Source organism: Rhinichthys klamathensis, unplaced genomic scaffold (assembly GCF_029890125.1).
Source record: "Rhinichthys klamathensis goyatoka isolate OS25496 unplaced genomic scaffold, OSU_Roscu_1.1 h1tg000104l_1, whole genome shotgun sequence".
In the NCBI taxonomy this organism is placed as follows: Eukaryota; Metazoa; Chordata; class Actinopteri; order Cypriniformes; family Leuciscidae; genus Rhinichthys; species Rhinichthys klamathensis.
In genome coordinates, this window is record NW_026606643.1 from 144,758 (window position 1) to 159,922 (window position 15,165).

Here is a 15,165-nt window from a genome sequence, read left to right on the forward strand (position 1 = left end):
ACTACATCATAGTTTGCAGTAAAGTAGGTTTCATAAGAGCACAGTGTAATACAGAATGTAATCTACACCAAACCTAGTTATTCCCCCATCTGGCTTGCTTTTTTGACAATTTTTTGCTTACATGCAGTTTGCCCGGATCTCTGTCATTGAATACTAGGGGCAATTATGTAATTACAGTCAAAATATGTGGCCTATGACCTCAGCCTGAGCCCATGCTAATTTTTATCATAGCTGTCCATGTTAATTAGGAGATTAAATTAGGAGACTAGACTTTAAATAAAACAGCTCAGAATGTCCCCTGGCATAGCCAAGTCTGCAAGTACATATGAAATACAAGACTCAAAATTAGACTTCATACAAGCCAATATAAGCAGAATAGCAGACTGTTACAATGTATAAATTCTACTTTGGAAGTATTTAGAAATATTTAGGATGAAAACTCAATCAAATAACTATATTTTACAGTAAAAATATAGATTATTATGGAAAAGGTTTTGAAAGAATTACAATTTCATTCATAGCGTTTATAGTTATCTATTTTCAAACTAGTGAGAATATGAACAGCTGTTCTTGTTACATTTATGTCATTGAATATGATGCGATGAACCCTGCTTTATGCTGTTATCACCTTTTCAGATCAGAAATACAGCAGATAATGGGCTAAAACATTACCTGTTATCACTACACTGACATACAAAAATAATACTAACGCAGCATTCATAATCCAATCAAATGCCCATTGATATAATCAAGTCCCACCCTACATTTTTTCCTCATTAAATATCCTGTGTCAGATTACTGAAGTAAATGGGTTCCTGTTAACTAAACATCCAGTCCCACATGCGTTCCATTAGTGTCTGCATTCACAAGTACTTCAGCTCATAATTACATTGGTAATCAAAATATTGACATTTTGTCATAATGTCCCAGTAAAGCACTAATTTTTGTAACATTCTCTGTGAATGATAATGATACATGAGCGACCCCGTTTCAGCAGTCAATAAGTCAACAAATAAATATATATATATATATATAAATAGGCCATCATTATGAATTTTCCAGCTTTACTTATGCTGATTCTGTAATTACATTCCTTCAGCTTATCAGAAGATTAGTATTAACCAAGCGGCGTTTTAGGAGCTAAATTGATTGAAGATAATTAGCAAAGTACGCCAGATAGTCCAGGATATCATTGCAATGGAGGTGCAGGTTTTAAACAGCATGCTTAATCAAATATCAGTGTAGTCCTGCCTCTCTCAAAGCTTTAATTAAACAAGCATGTTGATATGAGGATGGGAAAAGGGCAAAATTCATTAGCTATTGTGCACCTGACAAATCGTGAAGCAAAACTGGGCCCTCTGTTGCCAAGTCATTTGGTATTTGTGGATTAATGAATCTGCTTAGACTCCACAACAGATTTACTTTGTTCCATAGAGGCAATGTATCAGGCAATTGTTCTTTGTTTGCTAATTGCATCCTTTGATTCCCACCAGGCACAACATGGGGGAAACGTAAGCCCTACCTCCTCATGAAAATAAGATAATAACTGTCTCCAGACTCTTTGGAGATATTTTCATAATAAATCTTACCATAACAAACCATTTCTCATCGAGCCAACCTTGAGCATTTTACTTTGCATTGAATATTCATTTACTCACCCCTATGCAAAATTAAATGTGCAAAATGAAATAACTTTAAGTGTCAATTGTTGTGACCCTCAATACTTTACAAAACCATAAGACATGATAAAAACAACATAATAAAAGATTGTTGATCAAATGACAGGGAGGTAATAAATTGGGTGCTCGTCCGGGATTTGAAACGAGCATCCCTCGCACCCCAAAGCGAGAATCATACTTCAAGACCTAATTCAATTCAGCCATACGAAGCGTGACTTCTTTTACAAATTCATTTTTAAACAAAATTGTCATGAAAATGTTCCTCCTTGGACAAAGTTTCTCCTCATTTGCTGATATGAAAGTTTTGCTATGAGATTAAGTCTGAGTATGAAACTCACAAATGTTCTTCAGTATCAATCAGCCTTCGGAAGTTTAGTAAAGAGTTTTGTATGTTCAGTTATCCGAACATACTAAAATGTAAGTGCATACCGTACATTATGCTTGAATGCAAATGATTTTGCTTCGGCATTGCAAGTCATCCTTTATTTATTTGTTCAAGCAGGGAATGTGTGTGGTATAAATGATTTTAAAAGAAGCAAATTCAAAAGCATCCCCTAAAGCCCCCGTTTTGCACAGCATTGTTGTTGTTCTGATAACTGCTGACTGGTTTGGTTCATATCTGAGGGTGGCAAGAGAAAAGAAATGCAGTGACAGAGCCATGCTAAGCTAGACTGAACCAGTTCTGATAGTGATAATAATAGATCAGGCTCATATAAGCACAAACACTTAAACTCAACACCACAGAGACCCCACTTTGCTGTTTGTGACAGACACCCTTCTCTCACTGAATACACCCACCTGAGAATGTATAAGCTGGTTAGATTGTTTCAGTCCATAAATACGAGTCAGCCTAAATGTAACTGTCTTTTTTGCATAAAATCGAATCGCACTGAGCAGTAATTATTCATTGCAAGGTTTTAAAAGCTCGAAATGTTTTATTCAATCAGGTCCTGGTGCTTCTCAATAATGGATCTGACTAATGGATCCTTATTCTAAAAAATCGTAGCAGCGAAACTTTTTTTTTTTAAATGCCATGAGGGAGTATAATAGAATCGTGTTGCTTATAATAAGTTACAGCATCACACATGTATATTTTGAAAGTACATCACAAACTGCAGTTTACTTAAGAGCTTTTAATACACAGATGAGTTAGTGTAAGAACTGATGCACTAAATGTTCCAGAATACAAATATGGGACCACTTGACCATAAATGTCAGTAAGTCTCAACACATGTATAAAATAGTTACGCTCCTATTAATTTTGACTTTTCATCTATGCATCAGTATTTGTGAGATTTATTCCATAACATTTTCGAGGGAAATTGTTTTATTTTTTTCCTCTCATGAATTCATTTGAAATCAATTTAAAAAGGCATACATTTAATTATAATATTTATTGGCATTAATCAAATGTAATCAATTTAATCAAATCTATTAAATCAAAATAATTAAATAAAATATATTACAATTTCCTAAAAAAAAGATTTCAAAGTAAATCATTAATAGAAAATATATATGGAAAAAGAAACACATTTCTGGTCTGGTGTTGATGAAGGGGTTTTTGAGCCTTACGGATCAGGCTGTGGTTGGAGAAAACAGTTCTACACATCTTCACAGTTCAAGTTTTATGCGAGTGGAGGATAAATACAGCTGATGAGAGGATTTTTCAATGCCGTTACATCTCTGCCCCTATGAGGAGAAGACATAGGCTGTTAAAATCCAGAGATGGGGACAGTCTTTATCTGAAAGTCGTGCTCCCCGATTGAGTCTGAAATATGCCATTGAAGATGTTTCTCCAACAAAGGCCCCAGCTTACAAGAAGAAAGCACCAAGTGCATTTTTTACGGTGGAGAGGTTAATTAGAAATTATGCCAACTTTATTGTCTGAGGTAATTCAAATTGGTGGTACAAAGACAGTGCAAGTTTTAATCAAGTTGGGTAGCCTTTTTGATTCATGTCTGGTGACTTGTATCTATCCAAGCCAACTTAATATTCAGCTCGGTTACTATGAAAACCCACAGCCCTTGTTGAATCCTTTCTTTCCGTTGTAATGAACCTTTAATGCAATGGAAAGTTTCCGTGGATGTTAAAGTTCTCTTACGAGAGGTTCTCTCGTATTGCGTAAGTTTAGCTTACGCTACGGGAAAGATTCATCTTCTCGAGATATTGAAGCCAAAAAAGTTATCCTTAATTTTGTATTCATTGTCAACGCAGTGCAGCAGCTAGCAGACCTAGAGCAGGCCATCTCGCGTGCTCATTGGCTGCCCTGCGGGCAACTGCTGCAGCCTACCAGTGAGCCCGGCATGACGTCACGCCCAATGAAGTGCGCCCGCACCTTCATAGCGTCATAGCCTGCCAGAATGGGCGTGGCTTAGCGTATAAAAGTAGGGGCTGTAGGCTGACTTTCCTGATTTTTCGTCTCTTCAGCGAGCTCTTCGCATCGCTGGATCTGAGAGAAGCCACCACCGCCGTCGAACAGCGAACAGCCAGCTTAGGACAGCGCTGAGGAAGCCGGCCATCTTCGCCACCTTCAGCCATCCTTTCGAGCTACGCTATCCGGCGACGTATCCTTTTTACCTTGCAAAACCTATTCCTAAAAGAGCGCGAGTGTCTTTTTAAAGATGCCTCGCACTTCCTGCGGCTCGTGTAGGGCCCCGCTCAGTGTCGGAGACCGCCATGTAATCTGCGCTCTCTGCCTGGGCCTGGAGCCCTCTCGAGCTCTCTGCATGACCCGGACAGGCATCAACATACGCGACGTACTGGATGCGTGGTAAGAGCAGAAATTTTTATAAAGTTCTGCTCGACCAGCAAGCACGCGGCTAGCTCTCTTTACGCTACAAGAGAGCTACCCCGCCCTCGTGTCCCCGTTCGCACGTCATGCAGAGCCCTCTCGAGCTCTCTGCATGACCCAGTCGGGCATCATCTGTGTCACATGTAGGTCCCGTGCCCACATACAAATACTGTTCCCAGTTCTGCTCGACCAACGAGCACGCGGCTAGCTCTCTTTACGTTACAAGAGAGCTACCCCGCCCTCGTGTCCCCGTTCGCAGCGTCATGTAGAGCCCTGTCGAGCTCTCTGCATGACCCGGACGGGCTTGCGCGCCGCCGTCAAAATGTCTCGCCCTGTCAGTCCCCTTAGATAAGGCTACTGCAGCGGTGTATTTGGCAGCCAACGAGCCGGTAATGCAACCCGCTCGCCTGCATACATCCGCCGTTCTCGCGGCGACCCAGAGAAATCTCAAGTGAGTATAATGTCTGGTTATCCGGCTCACGCCGTTGGTGTCTTGAGTGTAGAAAAGGTGCCCACATCTCGGTGTTCACCCTTACTCACAAACACGATACCCCCCGTGTCTCCCGCAGAGCCCACTCTCATAAAGCTGGCAAATGCCGCTCGAGTGCTAGATGTAGGTAACGTGCCCACAACTCTGTGCTCACGCCTATTTTTCTGCCCGCTCTGTCACACGGCCAGAACAGCCTCATAAATGTCAGGTTAAGAATGTAAGTTACGTGCCCGCTCACGAGCGCTCACGCTTACTAACAGACACATCGCCTCCGAAAAGACGCGCGTGTCCCGCTGCGGCCAGACCGCCGTCAAAGTTTATTTCCCTGTCAGTCCCCTTCAAACAGGCTACTGCAGTGGTTCATTTAGCAGCCAACGAGCCGGTTTGTTCACCCTCTCGCTTGCACACAAACGCCGTTTTCACGGCGACCCAGAGAAATCTCAAAAAGAGTATAATGTCTGGTCCGGCTCACGCCGTCGGTGTTTTAAGTGTAGTGAAGGTGCCCACACCCCAGTGTTCACCCCTACACACAAGCACTTCAAATCTCGTGTCACTCACAGAGCACACTCTCATAAAGCGCAGAAAAGCCGCTCGAGTGTTGAATGTAAGAAATGTGTCCACAGGTCTGTGCCCACTATCTGCCCACTCTGTTACACGATCAAAAATGCAGGTTATGAATGTAAGTCTCATGCCCGCCAGAGTGTTCACGCTTACTAACACAAACCTCCCCCCAGGCGGCACCCGCGCGTTTAAGTGTCATCACAAAACGCAGGGCATTACGATCGGGGCGTCAAATACACTTGTAAGTCTCGTGCCCGCCCAAACGCGCTCACGCTTACAGGAAGCTTTTCCGCCCAGAGCACTGTTCGCGCGTCAAGCAGTGAAAAGAAAATGTTCCCCATCCCTTATGATTGGGACATCTCACATAAATCAGCCAGTTTCGGCTTTCAGCGAGCAGCCATTGCCCAGAACCGAGAGCGCGCGCGCTGCGCTTTCGGCTCCGGTTCAGTTTCACAAGCCCGCAAATGGCGGCGATCTGAACCCGGAACCCCCTGGCGGCTCACATAGCTGCGTGGGAAACTATCCCAGGGATTTCAGAATGGGTGCTGAGCACAATAAAGCAGGGCTATACACTTCAATTAATTCGCCGTCCCCCGCGCTTTCGAGCCCGGCCTGCGACGATAGTGAATGCGGAAGTAGCACACCTACTTCACGCAGAAATAGCAAAGCTGCTGTGCAAAGGGGCTATAGAAGAGGTATTTCAGCTGGGCCTACTGCGCATGCGCCCGCTCCAACGCTGGTTGAATGCTCGCGCGTCCCGCCGAGCTTGGGTTTCTGGCGGCCAGAAAATCAGAGTGACTCAGACCTGCATAGCGGCTCTGCAGCCCTGGTTAGTAGCCGACTGGTACCAGCAGGGAGTGATGATGGGAACCATCTCTTATCGGGAAGTCATTTCGACAGATGCGTCCAACTCGGGTTGGGGCGCACTGTTCGAGGGCAGACCGGTCTTCGGCCAGTGGTCAGACCAAGAGAAGTGTTTTCACATAAACTGTCTGGAAATGATAGCGGTCGAGAACGCGCTGAAGCGCTTCGTCCCGTTCATACAGGACCAACATGTTCTTGTCCACTCGGACAACATGTCTGTGGTATCCTATGTAAACCGTAAGGGCGGTGTCAGATCCAGAAATCTCTGCGGCGTATGTGCCTGGCCATTTGAACGACGGCCCAGACAAACTGTCCAGGGACAATGTTCCCCCAGGGGAATGGTCCCTGCACCCCCAAACAGTCCAGAAACTGTGGCGCCTGTTTGGCAGAGCGGAAGTCGACCTATTTGTGTCAAAAGACAACGCTCAATGCCCGATGTTCTTCTCGAAGGACGAGGACGCGCTGGCCCAGGTTTGGCCCAGTCTCCCGCTATATGCTTTCCCTCCGGTCTCTCTGTTACCACAGGTGATCAAGAGAATCAGGGAAACGCGCCACTCGGTGCTCCTCATAGCCCCGCGTTGGGAGAATCAGATTTGGTTCCCGGCACTAGCACGACTGTCACATACAGCTCTGTGGCCGATTCCGGTGAGGGCAGATCTCCTCTCTCAGGCTCGTGGTGCGATCTGGCATCCCCATCCAGAGCGCTGGTCTCTCCACGCATGGTTGATCAACGGGTACTCATTGCCCTGCCAGAAGGAGTGATAAACACGATCACGCAGTCTAGAGCTCCTTCCACGAGAAGGCTCTTCGCGTCTAAATGGTCGGTGTTCTCCGGATGGTGCACCGACAGAGGTCTGGACCCACGGACATGCGGGGTGGCCTATCTGCTCACCTTCCTACAAGAGCTGTTGGATAAGGGGAGGTCCCCATCCACGCTCAAAGTATACATGGCGGCCATGGCAGCGTTCGCAGAATCGGCGCACGGCCAGTCACTGGGAAGACATGAGTTGGTCATCCGCTTCCTTAGAGGAGCTAGAAGGATGAACCCGCCGCGCCCCCCGTCGGTTCCTATGTGGGATCTTTCATTGGTCCTCGAGGCCCTGAAAGCCTTTCCCTTTGAACCACTAGACTCCGTGGGGTTGAAATATCTATCACTGAAACCGTCTTTCTGACTGCACTGTCGTCAGTAAAACGTGTGGGGGACCTGCATGCGCTGTCTGTCAGCGCGTCGTGTCTTGAGTTCGGGCCGAATGACTAAAGTCATCCTCAGACCTAGACATGGCTATGCTCCTAAAGTGATGGGCACTCCATTCAAAGCGCAAGTTATTTCGCTGTCAGCTCTGCCAGCATCTGACAGCGAAAGTGATGTGAATCTCCTCTGCCCTGTCAGGGCGCTGAGATTTTACATTACGCGCTCCGCCTCCTTCAGGCGTTCAGAACAGCTTTTTGTTTCGTTTGGTGGGCGCACCAAGGGTCTCGCCTCCTCGAAACAGAGCCTGTCCAGATGGATAGTAGACGCTATAGCAGCTGCTTACGCGTCAAAAGGTCTGCAATGCCCTCTGGGCATCAGGCTCATTCCACGAGAGGCGTGGCCTCGTCATGGGCGTGGTCCAGTGGGATTTCTATCCATGACATACAGTATGTGTAGCGGTGGGCTGGGGCTCCCCGTCTACCTTTGTCAGGTTTTATAACCTAGAAGTTCCTGCCTTGCGGGCTAAACTTTTGTCAGTTGAAAGAGATGTGTATTCTGCCCAGATCTTCCTGCTCAGATCACTCTCACGTGACTCAGCTCTCCTGGTTGAGCTGCACTATGTAGGGTATGTGCCATGTGCCTATACAGACCGGCACCACTTATGGGGTTCCCCTGAAAGTTCGGGGTCTCATGGTGGATGCTTGGCGCACACGGCGTTGACAAAGTGTTCCCGTAGCGTAAGCTAAACTTACGCAATACGAGAGAACCTCTCATAAGAGAACGATACTCGGTTACTAACGTAACCTCGGTTCTCTCTAGAGAGGGAACGAGTATTGCGTAACCGGCCGTGCTCGCGCCACGAGCGACTTCGCTTCAGTCGACGAAAAACCAGGGAAGTCAGCCTACAGCCCCTACTTTTATACGCTAAGCCACGCCCATTCTGGCGGGCTGTGACGCTATGAAGGCGCGGGCGCCCTTCATTGGGCGTGACGTCACGCCGGGCTCACTGGTAGGCTGCAGCAGTTGCCCGCAGGGCAGCCAATGAGCACGCGAGATGGCCTGCTCTAGGTCTGCTAGCTGCTGCACTACGTTGACAATGAATACAAAATTAAGGATAATTTTTTTGGCTTCAATATCTCGAGAAGATTAATCATTCCCGTAGCGTAAGCTAAACTTACGCAATACTCGTTCCCTCTCTAGAGAGAACCGAGGTTAGGTTAGTAACCGAGTATCGTTTTTTCATAGAACAACCAATGCAAGTAAAGAACCTTTTTTTAAGAGTGTACGGAGTAGGGGTGGGCGGTATGACCAAAATTCTATTTCACGGTATGACTAATTTTATTTCACGGTAACGATATATTTCACGATATAGTTATTTATATATGTAGTTATTCTCGAAAAATCGACAAAAAGGGCTCTGTATAATAAATAAACCCAAATACTTTAGAAATGAAAAGTACTTCACATTGTTTTCTCTTTCTCTTATTTGGTAAATTATTTCTTTGGTAAACTATTTAAATAGCTAAATATAAACAAAACACACTCATCAACTTTTAGATGAACTGATCCCAACTGATTGATATTAAATACAACTCATAGGTGCAATTAAACTTTAAATAAAGTGTTTCTGAATTATTTTTCAATCTCATTTCCTTTTAATTTTGTAGGATAGTAATACTAGTTATGTTTAAATGTGTTCCCCGGTACATTTTTGCCATGTCTGCTTAGGCAACACGTTTTTAAGGGGCGTTTTTAAGGGGCTTGTTTTGCTCTTTTTGTGATATCTGGCAACCCGTCACCCTGCGCTTTAATCAATAGAAGTTCAGAAGTGACTAGAAGGAGAGCAGCAGTTTGAAAACCGAACAGCAGCTATTGTTAGTGTTGACAAAGTAGCCTAGTTTAAATGATACACACCTTGTAACTGCGTCATTATTTGACCATAGCCCGGTGAACACAGCGCTCCCTCAGTGCGTGCAGCACGCGCGCCTCTTCTGTATCAGTAAAATGCGATCGGTTAATTTGAGTGTCAAGTTGTGATCACGTATCGAATCAAAGGAAGATTTTATCAGCTGGTTCGGTGACCAATTGTTTGGAGTTAGAAATATATAACTCGCGATGCATATTTAGTAATTTTGCCTCAGATAGGCTACAGGATTATACATTCACTTTAACAAGCAGGTTGTTCATTACCACGGGCAGCAAACTGTTTGCGTGTTTAAAAACTATACATAAGAGACGGAAAGATAACTATACATTATTTAAGGTTATTTCAATTCGTTACGATATTGATATATTGTCACGACACACACACAGGGAAACAGTAGATCCAGTAGCAGTATGTTTATTGGGTAATCCATACACGTAATCCAGTCCAGGCAAGGGTCAAACACTGTATAAGCAATCCAAGAACAAAACAACAAGAACGAGAAACGAGCAGAACAAACCTCAGAAGTGTGGGGACATAAATGCAAGGACTCCGTGACACACACTGAAACAGACAGGGTTATATACACAGGGAATTGTTAATGATAATGTGGAAATGGCTGAGTACAATGATCAGTGATGAGAGACAGCTGAGTGCAATGAAAAGACAAGGATCATGGGGGATGTAGTTCAAGAGTGTGATGGACACCGTGGGGAAGGAGGACATCTAGTGGTGACCCAAGGAACATAAACCAGACACTGTGACATAACCCCCCCTCTACGGAGCGGCTACCAGACGCTCCAAGACGTGACAGACAAACAAGGTTCCAGGCGGGAGGTGGACTGGTGGAGGATCAGGGGGAGGGATGGGGGGCCAGGTCCATGGAGGGAAACGGGGACAGGGAGTGACAGTTCATCTGGCGGCCAGGGCGGAGACGACAGTCCCTCGAGTGGCCAGGGCGGAGACTTTCCCTCGGGCGGCCAGGGCGGAGACTTTCCCTCGGGCGGCCAGGGCGGAGACTTTCCCTCGGGCGGCCAGGGCGGAGACTTTCCCTCGGGCGGCCAGGGCGGAGACTTTCCCTCGGGCGGCCAGGGCGGAGACTTTCCCTCGGGCGGCCAGGGCGGAGACTTTCCCTTGGGCGGCCAGGGCGGAGACTTTCCTTCGGGCGGCCAGGGCGGAGCAGGCTGTGAAGACGGCCAGGGCGGAGACCTCCCCTCGGGCAGAGACGACAGTCCATCTGGCGGGCAGAGTGGAGACTTATCCTCGGGCGGCCAGGGCGAAGCAGACCCTTCGGGCGGCCACGGCGGAGAGGACCCTTCGGGCGACCCCGGCTCAGGAACAGCAACGGGCACAGGCTCAGGAACAGACACGGGCACCGGCTCAGGAACAGAAACGGGCACCGGCTCAGGAACAGACACGGGCACCGGCTCAGGAACCGACACGGGCACCGGCTCAGGAACCGACACGGGCACCGGCTCAGGAACAGACACGGGCACCGGCTCAGGAACAGACACGGGCACCGGCTCAGGAACAGACACGGGCACCGGCTCAGGAACAGACACGGGCACCGGCTCAGGAACAGACACGGGCACCGGCTCAGGAACAGACACGGGCACCGGCTCAGGAACAGACACCGGCTCCGGAACAGACACCGGCTCCGGCTCAGGAACAGACACTGGCTCAGGAACAGCGACAAGAACTGTAACAGTCACAAGAACAGACACAAACACAGAAACAAACACTGGCTCTGACGCTGGAACAGGCACTGGCTCTGGAACAGACATTGGCTCCAGCTCTGGAATAGGCACTGGCTCTGCCTCTGGCTCATGAACGGGCACTGGCTCTGCCTCCGGCTCTGGAACAGCAGACCTTGGCTCCGGCCCTGGAACAGACACTGGCTCTGGCCCTGGAACAGACACTGGCTCCGGCCCTGGAACAGACACTGGCTCCGGCCCTGGAACAGACACTGGCTCCGGCCCTGGAACAGACACTGGCTCCGGCCCCGGAACAGCAGACACGGGCATGTCCAGGATCCGAGACAGACGCTCCAGATAGTCCAGGTCCATGAAGGCAGACGGAACGTGAACAGTCTCTGACTGGGCAGACGTGACGTGAACAGTCTCTGGCTGGGCAGACGGAACGTGAACAGTCTCTGGCTGGGCAGACGTGAATTCTTTCCCCCTTTTCCGTCCGCGACGACGTGATGTTGGCTCTGTGCTGTCCCTCACTGGCCCAGGGTCAAAGGAGGGCCAGGGTGGAGAGTGGTGTTGAACTTCTCTACCACCTCCTCCTCCTCTGTGACCTCCCCGGGTCCCACGAAAGATGACTAGGCGGGTTCCTTCAAAATAATCTCTCCTCTCCCGCTCAGTGGCTGGGGAAGAGAACTTTGAAGACATACCGCTGGATCTAGGTGTGACGGAGTCCTTCTGTCACGACACACACACAGGGAAACAGTAGATCCAGTAGCAGTATGTTTATTGGGTAATCCATACACGTAATCCAGTCCAGGCAAGGGTCAAACACTGTATAAGCAATCCAAGAACAAAACAACAAGAACGAGAAACGAGCAGAACAAACCTCAGAAGTGTGGGGACATAAATGCAAGGACTCCGTGACACACACTGAAACAGACAGGGTTATATACACAGGGAATTGTTAATGATAATGTGGAAATGGCTGAGTACAATGATCAGTGATGAGAGACAGCTGAGTGCAATGAAAAGACAAGGATCATGGGGGATGTAGTTCAAGAGTGTGATGGACACCGTGGGGAAGGAGGACATCTAGTGGTGACCCAAGGAACATAAACCAGACACTGTGACATATATGAACTGTTGTCCAGCTTTCCCCGTTGCGAGCGTGCACTCCTCTAATCTGTAGCCTGGGTTCTGCACTGCTCTAGTTAACTGCTGCGCCTTTCCCCCCGAAAATATCACGTTAACAACAACAACCCTTTAGAAAATGTAATTCCTTTGTTGATCCTCTTGATCTGCTTTCTCCGTGTTTCTTTTTACAATTCTCTGTGTTTCAGTTATCGCGCACGTTGCACGCGAGTTAACCACGCCCACTTATTTGCATGTCGCAAAAAAATCTGTTACGGTTGACATTTTCTACCGCGGTAACGATATATACCGTCATACCACCCAGCCCTAGTACTGAGCAGTTCTCGATTTATAGGACTGTTCAAAACATCAAATGTAGTTATATTTTTAGGTCTGATGCCTTTGACGTCATAGCTTAGGACAGTAACCTAGGTTTGGGATCGTAAGAACTGACGGTTTTGCCGTCAGCCAATCATGGCATAATTTTAATGTGCCTACTAAGTAGATTTTGATGAATGAAGGCCGTTTTATCTCTTTATTCAATTCAATTTAGTGAATTTATTATAAACTCCTCATTAGTGCCATAAAAAGCAGAGTAAAATCCTAAAAGGTCATTGTGGCATCTGTTAGGAGTTAGTAAACAATAAAGCACACGAGACAAGAGTAGCGAACTTCATCCATCTTGTTCACTCATCACTTCCATTCTCTCACACATTACATCATTACACAACAGTTCAGACTTCCTTTACAAAATAGTAGTTACAATACAATTCAAGCATGAACACAACAGTCATTTCTACGGCAGTTTGGACATTTGAAATCTTTCCAGCATCCAAAAGCGAGTCTAATTTCGGTATCTTGGGAACGCTTTCCATCTGTTAAACTCTTCAAGTCACAGCATTTTTCACAGTGCAGTGGACAAAGTCAGCGGCAAGGACGATGTCAGTGTATGTTTGTGTTCTCTGCATTGTTAAATCTGCTTACTAGAGTAACTCCCGGCCAATAACTGCTCTTTTGCATTTATCATGTCAGCATCTGCTCTCTAATGCCCTGCTGAAAACTCTCCGAAGGATCAAGTTTTGAAGATTACACTCACCTAATTTATGCTAAATACATGCCTAGTACACTCCACAAATGTGACGGGGGGACAAATGCCTCTATCCCGAGATTTATGTGTCCACTTATTTTATGCTACAAGCAGTTCCCCTCTGGAACTTTTGCAATATTTTCCCCAAGCAGGCACTGCAGGGCTGGTATGGCAGAGATTAAGGCTGTTTGTGCAGGATTAACTCATTGAGGAACAGAACATAAAGGTGGCCACACAGCAGCAGAGCTGGAGGAGGATAGCAGAGAGCTACAGTGACACAGCAGATAAATTCTTGATCCAGGATGATCCCATAAAAGAATTCCCAGCCAGAGGTACATTTGGGGTGGACACAAAGACACTGCGTAGACCAAAAGGCCCTCTGAGCTCATTGGGCTGGGAATAGGGAAGCTCAGGCTGGGCTGATGATGTTAAGAACCATCATAGGGTGACGGTAGCACACATGGCTTCAGTGTGGAGCTAACCGGCACATGGCACCCAAACCTACCCAATGCATACCACCGAGTCATTATTTACATCTGGATCTCTGACTGTGACCTTCATCTTCATCTATCTTTGAAAAAATTAAAATTAAAATCTACTGGCAAACGGTAACTGACGGTAATGGTAACTGAAACTGTTTGGTTACCAAATTTTTTTTTTTATATCTTCTTTTACATTCTACAGCAGAAAGAAAGTTATACAAGCTTGGAATGGCATGAGGATGAGGAAATGATGACATAATTCACATTTCTAGGCGAACAACCTCTTTAATGATAGGCTATAATTAGGATTGGGACATGACTCAGGAAAGAAACTTTTTTTTTTTTCCATATGAGCATAATATCCATAAATGTGTTTGGAGAATTAGTGGTAACTGCCAACAAAAACTGGGGCCGGATTCACACAACATTCTTAAGAATACAATTCCTCTTAACTGCTAATTTCTTCTTATTTTCTAACCTAAGAACCTTTTATAAGAATGTTCTTATCTTTTTTCTTTAGCTCGTTCTTAAGACAGATTTCAAGTATTCATATTCCTGAAAAGAATGGCTCTCATTCACCAAGCATGTGTACGCACAAATGTGTGGGTGAAATCTGCGAATGTTTTCACAAACAAATGATGATTCACCAAGAACTTTCATATTGAAATGTATTCTTAATTTACGGCAAAAATGTAGGACCAACTGAAACCACACGTCCGCAAAAAGCACGTACACTGCAGCCTTATAATCATGTTAAAAAGTTATATCTCATCTTAAATATTGTTTAATTTCATCATAATATATATATTTATATTATATATATTTCATCTATATGCTTCATCATAAATATATATATTTATATATTTCATCATAAACAGTCAAAGAGTGAGAAAAGCTACGTTATAGCTTGCACGTGGCCGCTCATTAAGAATACTCCAAATTCACTTACATTAGAACAAGATTAAGAACAAATTCATGTGCATTAGCACGTGTTGTGAATTAGGCGGAGATTTTTTTGTGAGAAGTTCTCCTGTGCATACAAATACGAAATCCACACAATTATTATTGAATGAGACCCAATGTTCTTAAAAATCATTGTAAATACCTTCTTAAAGTTGGGATAACCTCCAACTTGTCTTAAATACGCAAAAGTTGGCCAATTATTGGTTTGTTTCAAATATTAAGCATTACCACATAACACTTGCTACATATACACATTACTGGTACAATGAATGTGGACGAGTACTCTGAAGAGACACAAATAAATAATTTG

The 15,165-nt window shown here is 45.7% G+C and overlaps 1 protein-coding gene across 1 annotated transcript in view; it reads left to right on the forward strand.

Annotated features, from left to right (window-relative positions):
* Positions 1–15,165, forward strand: part of gfra2b (GDNF family receptor alpha 2b) — a 113,639-nt gene that overhangs the window by 8,765 nt on the left and 89,709 nt on the right. The window lies entirely within an intron of this gene.